This window comes from Puma concolor, chromosome A1 (genome assembly GCF_028749965.1).
Source record: "Puma concolor isolate L17-30 chromosome A1, mPumCon1.1.hap2, whole genome shotgun sequence".
Lineage (NCBI taxonomy): Eukaryota > Metazoa > Chordata > Mammalia > Carnivora > Felidae > Puma > Puma concolor.
This window is the reverse complement of record NC_141667.1, coordinates 131,307,871-131,330,403: the sequence shown is the minus strand read 5'-3', so window position 1 is coordinate 131,330,403 and position 22,533 is coordinate 131,307,871. Positions and strand designations below refer to the sequence as shown.

At 41.8% G+C, this 22,533-nt stretch overlaps 1 long non-coding RNA gene across 1 annotated transcript in view; it reads right to left on the bottom strand.

The window, feature by feature from the left end:
• The window catches only part of LOC147584476 (uncharacterized), a 39,552-nt gene that overhangs the window by 3,330 nt on the left and 13,689 nt on the right, over nucleotides 1-22,533 (bottom strand). The window lies entirely within an intron of this gene.

Genomic DNA, 22,533 nt, shown 5'->3' with positions numbered 1-22,533 from the left:
GTTTAAAAAAAAAGTGTTACCTTTTAATTTCTTTGGATATGATTTTTAAAACCTGAGTTATTAGTGAGCACTAATATCTGAAGATGACTGGAAATCATGAGGTTTTAATATTTGGCTCTGCTCCATTTTATAAATACCAGAAGTAACCTTCCTCACTGGGACTCAGTTTCCCAAAGTAAAATTAGTAGTAGTCCTATGGGGCATCAGGGTTTGAAAGGAACCTTAAGTAATCATGTAATTGAAACTCACCATCTTCCCCCCACCCCATACCCCTGCCAGGTAGTCACCCAAACTTGGGGTTCTCTCTAGACAGAGAAAGTTCTCCACTGTGCACATCCACCTTTGGAAAGCTCTGATCAATAGCAGGATTCCCTTTGCTTGAGGCATGATCTGCCATCATGAAGAAGTCTGGGGCTTTCCATATATCCTATGTACATCTCTGCCTCACCATCAATCTTGATGGTTCACCAAGTGCATTCCAGCGTGGAAGGCAAGCAAGGCTCACTCATGGAGTCATAGCCTTCTCCCAGTGGGCTCTGACCAGACCTGGAAAAGCAGGCCTCATCCTCATTCCAGATCTTATTTCCATTAAAGGTCCAATCACACCTTTTCCCTGGAATTGCCAGCTGACACCAGAAAGCTTTCCCCAAGCATTACACACTGAATGCTACCAAGCCACACACTTTTGAGTTAGACTTTTTGGAGTTGACTTTTTCAGAGAGTCTTGTCAGTCATGTGGCATGGTTTTGTCCCATCTGCAAATCTAATGAGTATATGGTATAGATAGCCCTTCTTAACCACAGTATAGAGAGAATTAAGCCCTAAGGACCTAAGGTATCTGCAATAGGCAGAATAAAGACCTCCAAAGATACCAAATCCTAATCCCTAGAACCTCTGAATGTTACCTCATTTGGCTAAGGGACTTGACAGATGTGATTAAAGATAAGGATCTTGACAAGGGGAGATTATCCGGGTGGGCGGTAAATGTAATTACAAGTGTCCTAAGGAAGCAGAGAGCAAGATCATGCAACCAGCAAAGGCAGCATGTGGATGGATGCATAGACAAGTTCTGTGCTGTGAAGGTAGAGGAAGGGCTGTAAGCCAAGGAATTCAAGCTACCAGGAATGGCCGAAAAAAGCAAAGGAATGCTCTCCCTTCAGAGCCTCCAAAAAGGAATCAGCTGACACCTTGATTTAATGAGCCCTGATTGGGGCTTTTGACCTCCAGAACTGTAGAAGAGAATAGATTTTTGGTGTTTTAAGCTACTTAGTGTGAGCTCATTTGCTACAGCAACAGTAGGAAACTCCTACGGTATCCATCGTAATCCATTTCTGTGCACCTCAAGTGACCTTACAGTTGACCCTTGAACAACATGGGTTTGAACTGCATGGGTCCACTTACATGTGGGGTTTTTGCCACCAACAGTACAGTATCGTAAATGTATTCCCTTTTTCTTACGAGTTTCTTGGTATTTTCTTTCCTCTAGCTTACTTTGCTTTATGAATAGTGTATATAATATACAAACAGAATACGTGTTTATCAGCTGTTTATGTCATCAGTAACACTTCCAGTCAGCATTATAGTATCAGTAGCTAAGTTTTGGGGTAGTCAAAAGTTACACAAAGGTGTTTGCGCTGAGGGGTTGGCTCCCCTAACTCCTGCGTTCATTTTTCAAAGGTCAACTGTAGTTACATATGATCTTTTGGGAGAACGGAAAAAAGTGTTACTCAAATCATTTTGTGTTCTGTTATTTACATGAAGAACCCTGGGTGAGAAAGTCTGGTCCAGACACTCTCCTAATGCCTGGATCATAGGGCCAAGGAACACAGCCACCACTCCAGCCAACTGCTTCCTGTCCACTGACTGAGAAGTTTCAGTCATCCTAATTGGCTTGGAAAAACTAAAATTACCTATTTACCACACTAGCATGAGCTCCACAAAGGTACCATGGGGAAAAACTGACCAGTTTCAGAACAAAGATCCAGGAACTTGTAAATTAATACAAGCACTTCATTTCCAGACATATATTAAACATACACAATAACCAAGATTTTTTTATCCCAAGAATGCAAGAGTATTTCAAAAAGTCATAAATCTGTTCATAAATCATCACCATAATAAAGCCAAAGGTTAAAAATTCTGCTAGACACCAAACATGGACCATTTTTTTTATATATACAATTCAACATCTCTTAGCTTTAGCCAAACTCCTAAAACTACCATCTTCTTAATGGTATTTGTGTCACCAAGTCAAAATTAAAGTCATCTTAATAGCAAAAGATGAAGCATTTCTCATTAAATAAAAAAGTGTTATCTTCTATCAAAAGGTTTCTGAAAGCACTAGCCACTACAACATGGAATGACAATAAAGGCCATACAGGATAAATGCGGGCAAGGAAGCAAAGTTATTTACAAATTACAGATATCCCATCTCAGCTCCCTACTCCCTGAGGTCCGTGGAGCTTCCCCAGCCGCCCTTCTGACAGTGGCCGTTTTCACATTCCCCTTGTAACCATGGAGGTGGGATAGGTGCCCTTCCTACTTCTCACTGGTGCTTCTCGATCATTATCCATTAAACACCCACCCCCCTCCTCCACACATGGGATGAGTAGACATCCCAGTGTCAAGATGAAGAATAGGAGCCAGTGTCCCAAGCACCACCGATCACTAGTTCTGGGACCTTGGGCAAGTTAGTTATTCTCTTTTAGCTCTGATTCCTTATCTTTAAAGTAGGTAAGACACCACCTCTATTGGGGAGTTAAGAGAATTAAATGCCTAGAACTGCTTACTGCTTAGAACTGCTTAGAATTGCCTGGCACACAAGTAAGTACAGTAAAACCTTGGAATGCAACTAACTTGTTCTGCAAGTGTTCCACAAGAGAAGCAAACGTTTCCAATAAATTCTAACTTGATAGATGAGCAATGTCTTGCAGTACGAGTAGTACATGATGCCAAACGTCACAACTGAGTAAATGGTTCTCTCATCTGCAGGACTGTGGGTGATCGTCTCCCATCCTCAAATGCTTGGTCTCAGGCCGTGGTGTTTGGCAGAAATCGTTGATTTTTCAGTATGTTGGAAGGTGCCAACAACTAGCTGAGTGTATTTTTTATCACTTCAAAGCATCTCTGGACAGTCCTTTGCTTTTCCATACAAGAGTAAGCTTAGGAATGCTTTGCTTCGTTCTAGGGTAGGCTGCCTGCAGACATAGACCCTTTCCTCTGTTGCCTTATTGGCAGTCACATGAAGTACAGTACATGACAAGAGTTTATTAATACTGTACTGTATTCACTACTGTAGTCAATATCCATGCGAGTGTATACAATGGACCCCATGCAGAAAAAGGGTGAAAAGAAAAGCAGTAAGAAGGAGATGATTACAGTGGAAGAAGGATATCCTAAAGAAGTAAAAATGAGGTATGTGAGTGGCTGAAATGACAAGATTTTATAAAAACCCTACATCTGTGTCTGGTCTGCAGAGGAGGAGGAGTAAAAGAAGAATCCCTCAATTTGAATGAGATTAGTGAGATGTGTAAAAGGTGGGAAGCAGTGCAACATTTTGTAGAAAAGCACCACCCAATGAAGCGTACGAGCTACGAATCTGTTTCACGACAATGCAATGTCACATTTCCGCAAAATCCTCAAAAGGAGGCAAAAGCAAATGTCATTGGATAGGTTCCTTGTTAAAGCACAAAAAGAAAAAGATTCCATTGAGCCAATAGATAGCAGTGATTCCATTAATGATAGTGAAATTCGTCCTACACAGTAACCCTCCTCTCTCTTGTCTCCCCCACACCAGCCGTTCCAGCTCGGGTTAGCGAGTGGCTTGCCATGTGCACCTTCCACTGAGCTGCCTTTCATGGTTTAAAAACAAAAAGTAGGAAGGAAAAGCCTTTTGACAAGATACAGGTAACAGCCACAGACAGAAGTAGGCTGGAGCACATGCAAAGTTCTTACAACAGAGGCAGGGCACTGACAGCTCTCTCCGCAACCCTCTAGGTGCTGACTTCTCAAGTGTGTCCAGTCTAGATCTTGTCTAAACTCCTGACTCAGAGTCAGCTGCCTACTGGACATCTAGTTGCCCTTGAATATCTAACCGACATCTGAACTTGAAAATGACAGTCTTTCCCCCAGAACCTCCACCTCCCATAGGCTTTCGGTTAATGGCAACTCCATTCTTTCCATTGCTCAGGCAAAAATCTTGGCATCATCCTTCATATTTTATCTCCTACCCCACATCTAACCCACCGGTTTAACTATGGGCTCAACTTTGAAAATGTAGCCAGAATCCGACCACGGCTTACCTTCTAAACCACCACTGCCCTGACCCCAGCCACCATCATCTCTAACGTGAATCATCTGAGGAGCTGCCTAAATGCTTTCACTGGTCGGTCCTGCCCCCGGCACTGTGTTCTCAACACACCGGTCAGTCATCTTTGAAAGAGTAAACCAATTCTCTGTTTCTCACAGGAGGGTGGCTCACCAACTCTGAAGCCACTTTATATACACAAATCAGAGAAATACACACGTATTGTAGATGATAAGAGCCAAGTTTCTGTTAGAGAAATGTTAGTATATCATTAGGAAAGGGAGAAGACTAAAAACAACCCTGAAGTATCATGCTGAATCCAAAGTATCTGTATATTTACAGTTTTCATATATAAAGGATTTCTACTTCGTTTAGCAAAGTAAAGGGAGGGAATAACGGGTGGGGGAGCGGGGAATAAGAATAGTAAGGACTGCCAAAAATCTGCTCCTCCACAGGAGCCATGAGAATGATGGCCAAAGCTGTTACACTTTTTCGGCACTTTGGAAATTAACTAATGGCCTGCATTAAGCCAAGAAGTGTGTATTCAAGCAAAACAATCTCAGGAAGAAAAGCCGGTGGCTTTGTCCCACCCCCTGTCTCTGTGGTAGCTTTGAAAACCAGAAGCCCCATGACTACAGTACCTATGAAAACCAGCAGTGACTAGAAGGGCCAGAATAGACTGGAAGTCTCCAAAACCATTTGCCCCAGAGAACTGCTGAGCGGCGTGGCAGCTCACTGAAAATCTCCATCCTCGGGGCTGATCTTTATTTGAACGGACTCTGGCTCCGCCTGCAAACAGCCCTAACTGCGGTAGGCTATCCCTCTTAGCGGGCAAGCACTGCAGCAGCCTGGGGTAGCATGACCAAGTGGGGCCGGCAACAGGGTAACCAAACACCTAAAAGAAGAAAATAAGACAAGGAGAGGCCTGTGGGAGCTTTGACATGCCACCACACATTCCTGGGAGTCTACAGGTTCGTGTGTGAGTCACAGTTTTGTGAATGCTCAGGAGGACCCTGAGAAGACCCTAAGCTCTGACCTTGAAACTCCACTCACACAACCTGTGAAGGCTAAGGCCTTGCAAACCGCCTGCTGGAGCACCAAGGACATGACAGAACAAATTCTCCCGGTCCCACAGACACATGCACAGCCTTTCAACTAAGGCTTGGAAACTTTTTAGCTCAAGACATTAAATGAAATCTCTGTACAATCATTTACTTAGCACCAAGCTGAGAATTCAGTGACCACACATAGCAGAGAATACAGTTTTACAAAGTTAGTCCAAGAAAGGAGGCTTCAGGTCTAAGATGTCAATGTAGGAAGACCTTCAACTCCCCTCCTCCATGGATGCTCCAAATTCATACCTATTTGTAGAAAGATTCCTCTTGAAAAAGAACCCAGGGCTGAATGAACAGCTTCAGCACAATAGAAGTGAAACCTTACCCCTGACCCTACGAAGCTCAGCGGTGACTGAGAATACTGAGAGACCAGGAGCAGATTCAGCTGCTCTGCGATACAGAAAAAACCTCTTGATTTAAAAGAGCAATTAGATGGGGCACCTGAGTGGCTCAGTCGATTAACAATGCAATGCTTGATTTCAGCTCAGATCAAGATCTCACAGTTTTGAGACAGAGCCCAGCATCAGGCTCCGCGCTGAGTGTAGAGCCTGCTTGGGATTCTCTCTCCCTCTCTCTCTCTGCCCCTCCCCTGCTTGTGCTCTCTCTCTCCCTCTCTCAAAACAAACAAACAACCAAACATTAATTAATTAAGCAACCTGAATATAAAATATCAAGTCCCAGAACTCCACCACAGGGCAGGGAAGCTGCTGGAACTCTCTCTGGCTCAGAGGGTCTGGCTCAAACCGATGTTCATGTGCCCCTCCACCCTGATAAGGTGGATGGGAGTAGGGTCTGGGCACCTTACCCAGCCTGCTTCTTCAATGAGCCCCAGGCCTTTATCCCACACCAGCCCAAACTATCCCCCAAGGTGGCCCTAGCACGGCACACACCAGGACGCCTCTGCTCAGCACTCACTACAGTTGCAGCCATCTTGCCAAGGTGACACAGTTGCAGGGCTCCCAGGAACACCCAAGCCCACACTAGTTTGGCTACAGATGAGTTGCTCTGGCACCTGCTGTGTGCAGGACCACCTCGACTCCAGCCACTCCACTGGGATGCCCCCTGCCTGGAGCACCCCAGGGCACCCTGGCTTGCACCCACATCAGTTGCAGCTGTCCTACCAAGGCACCCTCTGCATGGAGAGCCCTGGGAACCCCCCAGCTTAAACCCATCTCAGCTTCAGCTGTCCTATCAGGGTACCTCTGTGTGAAGAGCCTCAGGTCCACCCCGGCCCATGCCTACTCCAATCTCACCTGTCCCTCCAGGACAGGCACTGGGGATGACCATACACAGGACTGTTCCTTCAAGTATAGGACAAGTAGCTGTTCCACCTGCCTGAGAGAAACACACACAGAAAGTCAAGCAAAATATCAAAAAGATACATGCACCACAATGTTTACTGCAGCATCATTTACAATAGCCAAAACATGAAAGCAACCTACACATCCACTTATAGATGCATGAATTTTACAAACATCACACACACAAACACACACACACACACACACACAGACTGGAATATTACTATTATATTATACTATGTTATTATATCAGCCATAAATAAGCAGGAAATCTTGCCATTTAAAACAACATGAATAGAACTTGACAGTATTATGCTAAGTGAAATAAGTCAGAGAAAGACAAATACTGTATGATCTCACTTATATGTGGAATCTAAAAATAAAAACAAAGTGGCAAATGGGTGAAGGGGATCAAAAGGTAGAAACTTCATTATAAAATAAATAAGGGGAGCCCAGGTGGCTCAGTTGGTTAAGCATCAGACTTCAGCTCAGGTCATGATCACACAGCTCGTGAGTTCAAGCCCCGCACAGGACTCTGTGCTGACAGCTCAGAGCCTGGAGCCTGCTTCAGATTCGGTGTCTCTGTTTCTCTTTGTCCCTGCCCTGCTTGCACTCCATCTCTCTTTCTCTCAAAAATTAACAAACATTAAAAAAAAATGTTAATTAAGTCATGGGGATGTAAGGTACAGTATGGTAACTTTGTTAGCATTCAGTCATGCATATCTGAAAGATGCTAAAAGAATAGATATTAGAAGTTCTCATCACAAGAAAAATGATTTTGTAACTGTGTATGGTGACGGATGTTAACTAGACTAATTGTAGTGATCATTTTGCAATATAAACAAATACTGAATCATTAGGTCATACACCTGAAACTAAATGTAATATGTCAATTATATCTCAATTTTTGATCAACTAAAAGAGGGGTGCCTGGGTGGCTCAGTTGGTTGAGTGTCTGCCTCTTGGTTGGGGCTCAGGTCATGATCTGCTGGTTCATGGGTGTGAGCCCTACATCAGGCTCCGTGCTGACAGTGTAGAGCCCACTTGGGATTCTCTCTCTTCTCTCTCAGCCTCTTCCCCCTCACACATGCTCACTAGCTCTCTCTCTCTCAAAATAAATTTTAAAAAACTTAATGAAAAAAAAAAAACAGGGGCACCTGGGTGGCTCAGTTGTTAAGCATATGACTTCAACTCAGGTTATGATCTCACAGTTCATGAGTTCGAGTCCCACATAAGGTGAGCTTGAGCCCCGCTTCAGGTGAGTCCCACTTCTCTCTCTCTCTCTCTCTCTCTCTCTCTCTCTCTCTCTCTGCCCTTTGCTCACGTGTGCCCCTGCTTCAAAAAATTTAAAAAAATAAAAAACTCTATGATATTTACATTTAGATGCATCACAAAGTGTCAAAAAAAAAAAAAAAAAAAGAATCCTGAAACTGTCAAGAGAAAGCAGCAAAATGGCCTCAATAAAATGAATAGCTGATTTCTCCTTAGGAAAAAAATGGAGGCCAGAAGCCAGTGCGATAACGAACTAGAAGTGCTGAATGAAAAAGATTGCAACCAAGAATTCTACATCCAATACAACTATATAGATAAATGAAGATGGAGATATATGGAGACACACATCTGTCTCCACCTACTAGAATGTTATCTCTCAGGTAAGGACTGTTGTTTTGTTTTAGTGCCTGACACACAGTAAGCACACAATAAACATTTACTTAATGAATGAATGAACTTATAATTGTTGTGTGAAGTATTCATACTTATTTATTTAAAATATGTCTTCAAGGGGCATCTGGGTGGCTCAGTCAGTTGAGTGTCTGACTCTTGATTTTGGTTCAGGTCATGATCCCAGGGTTGTGGGATCTAACTCCTGTGTTGGGCTCCACACTGAGCATAGAGACGGCTCGCTTGCTTTCTTCCTTCCTTCCTTCCTTCCTTCCTTCCTTTCTTTCTCTCTCTCTCTCTCTCTCTCTCTCTCTCTCCCTCCCTCCCTTCCTCCCTCCCTCCCTCCCTCTCTCCTCCTCCTCCTCCTCCTTTCCCCTGGTCACACACACTCTCTCTCAAAATAAAATAAAAATACAAAAATAAAATACATCTTCCATACTAGGTTGAATACTTACAAAGCAAAGATTTCATTTTTAGTTCAGGAATAAAGTACTTATCATATACAGATCCACCTGTGAGAATGACAGACACCAAGATGTTACAGTGATTATTACCTCTGGATGCTGGGGTTGTGGGGGATTTTTCTTTATTTGCACATCTGCGCTTCACACAATAACATTTTTGTGTAATTTTTTCAAGTGCAGAATACTGACGTAGGAAAATGCTCTTTATACATTTTAAGTGAAATAAGGTGGTAAAAGTTATAAAATGTATTATCCTGTAAAATATAAATGTGCTTTTAAAAGGACTGTAAGTAGTCACTAAGGTGTTATCAGTGCCACAGGTACAAAGATTCAGGCTTGCTTCTCATTGCTGGTCCCTTCAACAAATTCCCTACATTGAAAACATATATTCCAAGTAAATTCAATGGAATGGACACATTATCTCCCACCTGATGATTTGGCAAAATGATAGGAGCCAAATTTTTAAAAGATGGAAACACACCAATATGGGAGAAAAAGACAGTAACAACAGCTTTTTGAAAGATGGAAAGCAGAATGACAGGAGGGACACTGTGTGGCTAACCCAACAACAGTGAATCCCAAACCAGCCACAGAGAAGCTGGGACCTAAAATGATGTAGAGATTCCCCAACAATGCTCAGGAACTTGCAGAAGACCAAGTACTTCTGGATGAGGAGTGGTGAAAACAGGTTGACACTTGGTTTAAAAAGCAATTAGAGGGGCACCTGGGTGGCTCAGTTGGTTGAGCATCCGACTTCAGCTCAGGTCATGATCTTGTGGTCTGTGAGTTCAAGACCCGCGTTGGGCTCTGTGCTTGCTGACAGCTTGGAGCTTGGAGCCTGCTTCGGATTCTGTGTCTCCCTCTCTCTCTGCCCCTCCCCCGCTCATGCTCTGTCTATCTCTGTCAAAAATAAATAAACATTAAAAAAAATGTTTTTAAAGCAATTAGAGGGTGCCTGGGGGGCTCAGTCGTTTGAGCCTTGGACTTCAGTTCAGGTCATGGTCTTGTGGTTGGTGAGTTCAAGCCCCACACTGGGTTACTGCTGTCAGCACAAAGCCTGGTTCCCCTCTGTCCTCTGTCCCCCTCTCTCTGCCCCTCCCCTGTCTGCACTCTCCCCACAATAAATTATTTTTTTAAAAGGCAGTTAGATCCCCATTTCCATTCCTCAGAGTTAAAGGACTCCACTCCAGTAGAGACAGAACTGTTTTTTCTCTGAAGAGGGTATCTGGAGAAAGAAACACTGGGCATGGTTGACTGTGGCCTAGTTGTGCTGAAATCAGGGCACTAAGTAAACAGTTAACAGATGCTGAGATCCCCCTCGCCCCGCATTCTACCTGCCCCTGGCGGCCAAAATGCTATTAGCCACACTGGAGATAGGGAGATTCTCTTCTGGGGAATCTGCCCCGTCAGCCAAAAAATGACCCAAAGAAGCTGGCATGGGAGGTTCCCCCCTCCACCACACTGTGAAACACAAGCCAATGGCCCTGCAGTGAACCTCCCCCCTACACACACACACAAACACACACACACACACACACACACACACACACACACACACACACACACACTTTCTCTCTCTCCCTCTCTGTCCTCTCTCTCTCAAGGTTTCCAAATTGCTATTAGTCCCCCACTCCTCAATATGAGCAGGGAATCCAGGATCACCTGACATCCAGGGAAAGCCCATAACATCAAAGAAAAAGATCAAATTAAATTAAAAAGAAAAAATGTGAAAGAAATAAAGACTACACGTGAAGAGGGAAACTTTTAAGTTCTCAGATTGCTAAGGTATCCCATCAATGAAACAAAAACATGGTGCCATTAGACACGCATTCATATTCAGAGAAGAATACAATACCCTTGGGATGGAATATAATCTTAGAGAAATATCCCAGAGAAGACAATATTTTTTAAAGGAAAAAAACAGAAAAAATAAAATAAAAGCACTACTCCAGGAGGTATATAATAAGAAAATGGTAGTTCCAGTAAGAGAGAAGAGAAAGAATGGAGAGAAAAACATCATAAAAATAATTTTTAAAAATGTTCCAAGATCTCTAAGTGTGAATATAGAAATATCTTCTTATAAAGATATGTGAGAGAGGTGCCCGGGTGGCTCAGTTGGTTGAGCTTTTGACTCTTGATTTCAGCTCAGGTTATGATCTCAGGGTCATGGGATCAAGTGCCCTGTCAAGCTCTGCACTGAGCGTGAGGCCTGCTTGGGATTCTCTCTCTCTCCTTCCCTCTGCCCCTCTCCTTTGCTCACACACTCTCAATCTCTAAAATAAACAAATAAATAAAGATATGTGAGAAAAAGCAAGCTGCAAAAGGTGTACAGGATGCTACATCATATGCAGGAATGAGAAAAAAAATAAAACTGTATATCCATACCTTCTTATAAACTCAGAAAGGATATACCAAAAAAACTAATAAGAGTGATTATTTGTGAGTGGGGTTGATGCATCCCACTGAATTTTTTCATATATACAGTTTTGATTTTTGAGCCATGTGAATAGAACTGCAAAATTAGAAGTAAAAATCAAAATACTCTGCAGGAACCAGTGGTGAGGTAGAGAAACTTAAATTCTAACTGATGAGTTGCTGGAGGCTCATCATAGACAAGTCGGAGATTAAAATCTGAGAGCCCCAGTCATCAGGGCCCCACCCCCAGACTTTTCTGAGATGTGCCTCTAGTAATTCACCATTTCCTTGGTGAATATAAGAGAACAATGCCCTGTGCTTCCAGCAGAGTGAAGGGAAATGAAACATTTTGAAACATGCCAGAGCACTGTGTTTCTTCTTAATAATGTCTGCTCTCAGGAGAAACTATTTAATCAAAGCCCAACAAACCTGCTGGAGTTTTATCAGAGCCTAACTGGCCTGGGGGGGCGGGGGGGAGAGAAATACCCAGCTCCAATAGGCTCTAGGTTTCCACGTGGAGGAAGGGAGATACCCGATTTCAGCCCACTCCAGCAGTCCCGTCCCATGGAAGGTCCAGGGGGACTGAGAAGCATGTGTGAAGTTCACAGTACAGAAGTACAGGCTAACTAAGAGGAAATCCTGCTACTCATGGGCCCAATAAGAATACTTCTCCTCCCATCACAAAACACAGTTAGAAAAGACAGCAAGCATTAAACCACACTCACATATGGCAGAGATATTGAGATGGTCAGCCTAGAAGTTTAAAACAAGTATGATTTAAGATGCTAAGCATCCTCATAGACAAAGTAGACAGCATGCAATAATGGATAGGCAATATAAACACAGACAGACATTCTTCTTTTTAAGTTTATTTATCTTCCAGAGACAGAGACAGAACGTGAGCAGGTGAAGGGCAGAGAGAGAGGGAGACACAGATTCCGAAGCAGGCTCCAGGCTCTGAGCTGTCAGCACAGAACCCGATATGGTGCTCAAACTCAAAAACAGTGAGATCATGACCTGAGTCAAAGTTGGACGCTTAACTGAGCCACCCCAGGCACTCCGAGAAATAGACATTCTAAGAACAAACAATAAAAGAAATGCTAGAGTTCAAAAACACTGACAAAAATGAAAAATGTCTTTGATGAGCTTATTGATCGACTACACACAGCTGAGGAAAGAATCTCTGAGTTTGCCTATTTCTCAACAGAAACCACCAATACTGAAAAGTAAAAAGAATAAAAGACTGGGAAAAAAGCAAAAACAAAATATCCAAGAACTGTGGGACAGCTACCAAAAGTGTAACCGAAGCATGATCAGAATTCCAAGAGCAGAGGAAAGAGAGAAGGGAACAGAAGAAATGCTGGAAATAATGACTAAAAATTCCCCAAATTAATGTCAGACAGCAAACCACAGATCCAGGAAGCTCCGAGAACAGCGAGCATAAAAAATGCCCCCATCCCAATTTACCTAGACATAGCATTTTCAAACTTCAGAAAACCAAAAATTAAGAAAAAATCCTAACAGATGTCAGAGGAGAAAAAAAAAAAAATACTTCACCTATAGAAGAGCAAAGATCAGAATTACACCAACTTCTCTTTATTTTTTTTTTAATTTTTTAATGTTTATTTATTCTTGAGACAGAGAGAGACAGAGCATGAACAGGGGGAGGGGCAGAGAGAGAGGGAGACACAGAATCTGAAACAGGCTCCAGGCTCTGAGCTGTCAGCACAGAGCCTGACACGGGGCTTGAACTCACGGAGTGCGAGATCATGACCTGAGCTCAAGTCGGACGCCCAACCGACAGAGCCACCCAGGTGCCCCACACCTACTTCTCTTTAAAAGGCAAAGCAAGAAGATAGCAAACTGAAATATTTTAAATGTTGAGAGGAAAAAACCACATGAATATAAAATTCTGCACCCTGTAAAATTATACTTCAAAACTGAAGGAGAAATAAAGACTTTCTCAAACAGACAAATATTTGAGGCAATCTGTTTCTAGTAGACCTGCCATGCAAGAAGTGTTAATTAAAAAAAAAAAGAAATTCTTAAGACAGAAGAAAAATGACAAAATTCAGATCTATATAAAGAAAGGAAGAACATTGGAGAAGGAAGAGTGAAGGCAAAATAAAAACACTTATTGTTGTTATTCTTCATCTAACATAATTTGTTTGAAGTAAAAGCAACAACATATTTGATTATTTTTACTTATATGTAAGACTATGTAAGTGTATACACACACACACATATATGTATACACATACATACTTATATATAAGTTAAATGAATGCCAACAATGAGAGAAGGAATGGAAGGGGGGATTTAGTATTATTATAAGTTACTCACACTAACCATGGAGCAATATAGGGTTATTTTAAAAATTGACTTGGATTAATTCTCAATGTATATTACCAACTACAGACCAATCACTAAAAAAAAGTTAAAAAAGTAGTATAACTGATGTACTAATAAAGGAGAGAAAAATGAATAATCTAAAGTGCTCAGTTAAAACCACAAAAGGCAGGGACATCTGGTTGGCTCAGGTCATGACCTCACAGTTTTTGAGTTCGAGCCCCACACCAGGCTCTCTGCTGTACGTCTCCTGCTCGTGCACTCTCTCAAAAAGAAAAAATAAACATTAAGAAAACCACAAAAGGCAGAAAAAGAGTGGTGGACAAAAATAAGAACAAGGACAACAAATAGAATCAGTAACAATTATGGTGGATATTAATTCAACTACATCAATAATCACTTTGAACACCAATGGCCTAAATGTACCAATTATTTATAGATTGTCAGAGTAGGTCAAGAAACAAGACCCAATTATAAACCTATTTTAAATATAAAGACAAATCTAGATAAATGTTAGTAGATAGAGGAAAATGTACCATGATAACACTGATTTAAAAAAAAAGCAAGAGTAGCTATATTAATACTAATAATATAATAATTTCACACAAAGCAGCCTTCAAAGCAAAGAAAGTTATCAGGGATAAAAAAGGGCATTACATAATTATAAAGGAGTCAATTCTCCAAGAAGATATAACAGTCCTTAATACCATGCTTCTAACAACACAGTTTCAAAATGCATGAGACAAAAGCTGTTAGAACTAGGGTATTGGATGAATCCAGTATTATAGCTGAAGACTTCAACACGTCTCTATCAGAAATGGGTAAGTCCAGCAAGCAGAAGATGAGTAAGGACAGAGTTAAATTCAAGAGCACCATCAATCGACTGGACCTAATGGACACCCAAAGACTATTTCATTCAGCAACAGGATACACATTCTCTTCAAGCTCACACAAAAAGTTCATCAAGACAGAGCACCATTTTGAGCCACAAAACATACCTTAACAAATTTATAAGAAAAAAGATCTTCCTCAACTCAGGATGGAGTTACAGCCTGATAAACTCATTGTAAGTTGAAAGTAAGTCCAAAATGCATTTAATATACCTAACTAACGGAACATGATAGGTTAGGCTAGCCTACCTTAAATACACTCAGAACACTTACATTAGCCCACATGTGGGCAAAATCATCTAACACAAAGCCTATTTTGTAGTAAACTGTTGAATGTATCATATAATTTATTGCACACTATCCTGAAAATACAAAAAACAGAATGACTCTTTGAGTACAAGATGGTTTTAAGCGCATCCTTCGATTACCCTTGTGACTGTGTGGTTGACTGGGAGCTACAGCTCATCTCCCCTGCTCAGCATCACAAGACAGCAGAGTACCACAAAACGATAGTCTGGGAAAAGGTCAAAATTGAAAATGTCAAGTGTGGTTTCTACTGAATGTGTATCATTTTCATACCACCATAAAGTCAAAAAAATCAGAAGTCAAACCACTGTAAATTGGGCACCATCTGTAGAAATCATACAATGCCTAACTCACATGGAATTAAATTAGAAATCAATAAAAGAGAGTAGAAAAATTCCAAAATATGTGGAGATTAAACAAAAAATTTCTAAATAATACATGGGTCAAAGAAGTAATCTCAAGGAATATTAAATACTATTTTGAACTAAAAGGAAAGTGAAAACTCAAGTTGCCAAAATTTGTAGGATGCGGTGAAAATAGTGCTTAGAGGAAAATTTACAACATTAAGCACATCCATTAGAAAATAAGAAAGATAAAAAAATCAAACATCTAATCTTCTGCCTTAGGAAACTAGAAAAAGAAGAGCAAATTAAATCCAAAGAAAGCAGAAGAAAAGAAATAATGAGAATAAGAATAGAAATCAATGAAACTGAAGATGAAAATCAGTACACAAAATCAATAAAACCAAAACCAGGTTCTCTGAAAATATCAATAAAGTCAATAATCCTCTAGCCAGGCTAACCAAGAGAAAAATAGATGACATTAATTACTAATAACATAAGTGAAAGAGGGATATCACTACAGACACCATGGACTTTTTTTTTTCAGGCCCCACAGACATTAAAAGGATAAGAAAGCAATACAACGAAAAATTCTATGCCCGCATTTTTTTTTAATGTTTACTTATTTTTGAGAGAGAGAGAGTAAAAGCAGAGGAGGGGCCAAGAGAGAGGAGGACCAAGGATCTGTGCCAACAATAATGAGCCCAAAGCAGGGCTCAAACTTATGAACTATGAGATCACGACCCAAGCCAAAGTCTAACGCTCAACAGACTGAGCCAACCAGGCGCCCCAATGCCCACAAACGTAATAATATAGATGAAATGGATCAATTCCTTGAGAGATACAATCACCTAGAACTCACATAACAGGAAACAGGCAATCTGATTAGGCTTATATCTATTAAAGAAGTTTAATAATAATTAATAACCTTCTAAAACAGAAAGCACCAGGCCCAGATGGGTTCACTGGTGAATTCTCCAAACATTTAAGGAAGAAATTATACCAATTCTCTACAACCTCTTTCTATGAGGTCAGCATTACCCTAATACCAAAATGGACAAACACATTAAGAAAACTACACACCAATATCTCTTATGAAGATAGTTGTAAAAATTTTCAACAAAATATTAGTAAAGTGAATCTAACAATGTATAATAAGAATTATACCCCATAACCAACTGGTATTTATCTCTGATAGGCAAGGCTGGTTAAATATTCAAAAATCAATTAATATAATCCATTACATTAACAGTCTAAAGAAGAAAAACCACATGATAATATTAATAGACACAGAAAAAGCATTTGGCAAAATCTATCACCAAGTTATGATAAAAAGTCTCATTAACCTAAGAATAGAGGGGAGCTTCCTCAACTTGATTTTTAAAAAAATACAAAAACCTGTAGCTAGCATCATACTTCATGGTGAGAAACTCAAAGCTCTTCCACAAAATCCAGAAGAAGGCAAGGATATCCCCTCTTACTATTGCTTTTCAACATCATGCAGGAATTCTTAGCTAATGAAACAAAACCAGAAAAGCAAATAAAAGGTATACAGGTTAGGAATGAAAAACTAAAACTGTCTTTGTTCGAAGATGACATGACATCAAAGTACAAAATCCAAGAGTGAATAAAAAAAAAAAAGTGGAACAAAAAAGCAATTATAGCAGTGTTTCAGGATACAAGGTTAACACACAAAAGCTGATCGTTTTCCTACATACCAGCAATAAACAAGTGGAATTTGAAATTAAAAACACAGTATTAGCAACCCCAAAATGAAATAAACATATACAGGGGCACCTGGATGGCTCAGTTGGTTGAACGTCCGACTTTAGCTCAGGTCATGATCTCATGGTTCATGGATTCAAGCCCTGCGTGGGGCTCTGTGCTGACAGCTCAGAGCGTGGAGTCTGCTTCAGATTCTGTGTCTCCCTCTCTCTCTGCCCCTACCCTGTTTGTGCTTTGTCTCACTCTCAAAAATAAATAAACATTAAAAAAATTATTTTTAAATACACATATATACTATATATATATATACACACACATAATCTAACAAATATGTATAAGATCTATATAAGAAAAACTAGAAAATCTTGATGAAAGAAATCAAAGAACTAAATAAATGGAGAGATGGCCAAGTTCATGGACAGGAAAACTCAACATTGTCAAGATGTCGTTCTCCCCAAATTAATCCACAGATTCAATGCAATCCCAATCAAAATCCCAACAAGTTATTTTGTAGACATCAAGAAAGTGATTCTGAAGTTTAGATGGAAAGGGAAAAGACTCAGAATAGACAACACAATATTGAAGGAGAAGAAAAAGTTGAAGAACTGATACCACCCAGTATCAAGACTTGCTATAAAGCTACAGTAATCAGGACAGTGTGATACTGGAAAAAGATAGACAGGTAGATCAAAGGAACAGAATGAAGAGCCCAGAAACAGACTGCCATAAATACAGTCAACTGTTATTTGACAAAGGAACAGAGGTAATTCACTTGAGCAAAGATAATCTTCAATAAATGACAATGGAACTGGACATTCACATCCCAAAAATAGACACAGACGTTACAGGTTTCACAAAAATTAATTCAAAATGGATCACAGACCTAAATATAAAATGCAAACTATCAAACTTCTATAAGATAATATAGGATAGGGGGCGCCTGGGTGGCGCAGTCGGTTAAGCGTCCGACTTCAGCCAGGTCACGATCTCGCGGTCTGTGAGTTCGAGCCCCGCATCGGGCTCTGGGCTGATGGCTCAGAGCCTGGAGCCTGTTTCCGATTCTGTGTCTCCCTCTCTCTCTGCCCCTCGCCCGTTCATGCTCTGCCTCTCTCTGTCCCAAAAATAAATAAACGTTGAAAAAAAAATTAAAAAAAAAAATAAAAATAAAAATAAAAATAAAAAAATAAAATAAAAATAAAAAAAAGATAATATAGGATAAAATGTCTATGACTTTGGGTTTGGTGATGACTTTTTATGTGCAACACCAGAGGCACAATCTATGAAAGAAAGAAATGACAAGCTGGACTTCATTAAAAGTAAGAATTTCTAGCCTGCAAAATATACTGTTAAGAGAATGAGCACAAGCCACAAACTGGGAGAAAATATTGCAAAAGACATATAGATAAAGTATTGTCCAAAAATTCAACAATTAGAAAACAACCCAATTTTAAAAAGGGCCAAACATCTTAATGGACACCTCACCAAAGAAGTTATACAGGTGGTAAATGAGTACATGAAAACATCATATATTATCAGGAAATTAAATTAAAACCACAGTGAGCTACCATTACATACCTATTAGGAGGGTTAAAATCCAAACCGCTGACATCACCAAAATTTCATGAGGATGTGGAGCGACAGGAACTCTCTCATTTATTTGTTGCCAAGTGACAATGCAAAATAGTGTGGCCATTTTGGAAGACACTTTGACAATTACAAAATGAAACATGCTCTTAACATATGATCCAGTGATCACTTTCCTTGGTATTTATGCAAATGAATTGAAAACTTATGTCCACAGAAAAACCTGCATACAGATGTTTAGTAGCAGCCTTATTTATAATTGCCAAACCTTGGAAGCAAACAAGATATCCTTCAGTGGGTGAATGGGTCAATGAACTTGGTACATCCAGATAATAGAATATCATTCAGCACTAAAAAGGAGACACCAAGTCATGAAAAGACATGAAGGAATTTAAATACATAGTACTAAATGGAAGGAGTCAATCTGAAAAGGCTAGACATTGTATGATTCCAACTATATGACATTTTGGAAAATGCAAGACTACGGAGACAATAAAAAGATCATTGGTTGCTAAGGGTTAGTAGGGAAGGAAGGACAAAGAGGTGGATTACAGAGGATTTTTAGGGCAGTGAAACTACTCCATGTGATATTACAACAGTGGTTACATGCCATCATACATTTGTTAGAACTCACAGAATATGCACTACCAAGAGTGAACCCTGAAATAAACTATGAATTCTGGGTGATAATGATGTGTCAATGTAGACTTATCACTTGTAACAAATGTACCCTTTGGCAGGGAATATTGATAATTGGGAAGGCTATGTATGTGCAGGGTCAGGAGTATATGGTAACCCTGGACTTTCTGTTCAATTTCATTGTGAATCTAAAACTCCTCGGGTGCCTGGGTGGGTCAATCGGTTGAACATCAGGCTTTGGCTCAGGTCATGATGTCGCGGTTGGTGGGTTCAAGCCCTGCATCGGGATCTGTACTGACACCTCGGAGCCTGGAGCCAGCTTCAGATTCTGTGTCTTCCTCGATCTCTGCCCCTCCCCCACTCAAGGTGTGTTTCTGTCTCCAAAATAAATAAACATATAAAAAATTTTTTTAACTCCTCTAAAAAAATCTATTTTTTAAAAAGCAATGACTCTACATTTTTTAATCTAACTTGACATCTAATTTTTTAAATTATTTTTTTGAGAGCAAGAGAGAGAGCGAGAGCAGGAGAGAGAGAGAGAGAGAGCGAGCAGGGGAGGGGCAGACAGAAAGGGAGACACAGAATCCGAAGCAGGCTCCAGGCTCTGAGCTGTCATCACAAAGCCCAATGCGGGGCTCAAACTTGTGAACAGGGAGACTATGACCTGAGCCAAAGTCGATCACTTAACCAACTGAGCCACCCAGGCGCCCCCATAAGACTTTTTAAATAAAATAAATTGAAGTTTTTGGTTTTTTTTTCCAAGAAAGAAAACTGCCCAAAACTTAATGACATGTCTTCAGTTTAAAAGGACCCACTGTGCATCTGATACCCTAGAGGAAAACAAAACTACCCCAAGGTAACTGTAAAATGTGGAGCATGGGAGCCCAGAAAATTTCCTACAAATTTCTAAAGAGACAGCTAGAAAAGATGTGGATTCAAAATGCATTTGGACTTCTGAGCAGCAATATTGGAAGATAGGACACCACGGTAAAGGCATTAAAAATTCTAAAAGAAAATTATTTCCTGCCTGAAATTCTGTGTTGTTAGGATGTGTTTCCCCAACAAAGAAGAAGACCTGAAATGCAAGGATCAGTAAGGTCACACAGGAGAGAGGCAAAGGGAAGTCTCAGGAGGGGGGTGACAGGAGACCTCAGAATGACAGCCAGCCAAGCAAGTTGTCAGAGGGTGCTGTCCAGGTCAGTCAGAGCAACTCAGCAGGCTCCAGGGCAGACTTTTTGGAGAAAATGAAATTGTGCGAATAACTCATTTGCCCAAGTCTAATGAGAAGATATTTATATAAGCGGCCAAGAATGTAGGGTCAAATCACAGAGGAAAAGAGAATGAAGCAAGTGGAAAAAACTATTCACTCCAGAAGAAAAAGCTTTGAGGGGAAATAAAAGTAATCTAATTGTAGTTAACTACACGTCCCAGCTTTGAATATATTGGTATTATTATACAAATTGTAAAAAAAAAAAGGGTCTGACTGACCGGGAACTCTGATCTACTGTATAAGGAGGATGAGAAAAAGGTAAGGATGCAAGTGCAAGAAGGAAGGCAAGGAGGAAAGAAAATTAAATATTCATCATAGACCATAGTAAATGCCTACCCCCGAAAATTAAGAAAATTGAGAAACACAGAGGACATAAATTCCAAAAGAAACAGTTAAAATCATGGCTCCTCAGAGAAGAGGCTAATGGGGTGGGGGGAGGGGGCTGGGCTGCTTGTCGGCAACTGAAGGCTCTGCCATTTTATCTCCCTTGCCAGTTAACAAGGTAACTAACAAGTTCATGGATGCTGGCAGGTGACGGGAGACCCTTGGATCAGAGACAAAGAGGAGCCTGTTATGCACGATAATAGTATTAGAGTATTATTTTTTATTTTGTCCTCTGCACCGCGGTTCTCACAGTGTGGTGCCCAGGATCCCAGCCAGCACCTGTGCACAGTGTGGGTTGCAGTACAGGAGAAGAAGCCTGAGCTTAGGGAGACTGAAGTTCTGATCATGGACAGTAAGTCTGTTGCCTTTGGTTTGTGAGGAAGGTGCTGCTGTGTCCAACACTGATTGGCATACAAACATCTTTCAAAAGACACTAAGGAACAAAGAAGGGCACTTAGATCCTCGCTCACCAGTCATACAGAAATCCAACAGACCCACGGGGAACTGAAAGTCAAAACTGACATTTTTTACAACCAACCTCCCTGAATGATTTTTTTTTACAAATTACAGGCATTTATAACTTTAATTTTAAAAATTCTACTAAATTAGTTATTTTAGATTATTAAAACAATTCGCCTAACCCTTATTCCCACTGACTGGGCATCTTTTCTTTCCATAGGAGAAACAACTCGAGAGAAAATTGGGAAAGGATGTTTTGCGGAACTTCGCACAGAAAGAGCTGGTCCCGAGGCTGGGCCATCTCAACCCCAGCGACCTGACCAGGGACAAAGAGCAAGGCGCAGAGGCCACGACCCCGCCCTTCCCTAGTCTTCACCGCGCCTCCGGAGCAGGCTCCCCCCTCCAGCCACCCCCAGGCGGGGAGCGCGTCCTGCACCTGCGGGGCCAGGATCTGGCGCCCACGCCTCAGGCTGTAGGACAGTAGCAAGCCCTGTGTCGAGTGCAGGGAGCAGCCCGTTCGTAGTTCGTGTTGACTGCAATTATCCAGTCTGTGAATGGAGCCCGCTGAAAATCAGATACCAACAAGAGCATTTGTTACGTAGCCAGCCAGCTGGGGTCTCTCTGCGGGCCAAAGGCCAGGACGGGTTTCCTGAACCCGGCCGGGAGGCGCGGCCCCGATGTCCTTGGTGGCAAGGCAGGAGTCGGGGCGGGCAGGGTCCTCGGCATCAGCAGATGCCCGGCCACTCGGCGGGCCGGGCGCCCCCCTCGCCGGTGCGCACAGGCGCTCGGGGTACCGGGGTGCCGGCATGTGTGGCGGCCCGCGTCACGCCTGGCGCTGGGTCCCATCACTCCCACCTTGGACGCTCCCGCGCCCGGCCTGCGACCCGCGCGCACGCGAGGAGGGGGGCGGACGCCTCATAGCCTCGAGGAGTCCGCTCCCACCCGTCCCTCCCGCAAGGCCACCGCCCAAGGCAGCGGAGGAGGGCAGAGCCGCGCAGAACCTGTTTATCAGCCCTATCTCTCATTACATAAGGCCTCTATCTCCGCGGGGCATCGCCGCGACTCAGGCCAGCGCGCCTTCTCCCACGCGCGGGGGCGCACCTGCCCACAGTTCCCCGCCTCAGTTTACACGGTCCGCGATTGAGGGTCCTTGGCTCCTCTTGGCGCAGAGCTCCGGGATCCCACAGCGGTTCCCTGCTCCTTCCCTCAACACAGAGACCCAATTCTACAGATGAGGAAACTAAGGCCCACAGCGGTGTCACACAGCCTAGTGGCAGCACTCCAGGCACTGGGGGAGGGGGGGGGAGGGGAGGAGCGGGGGGG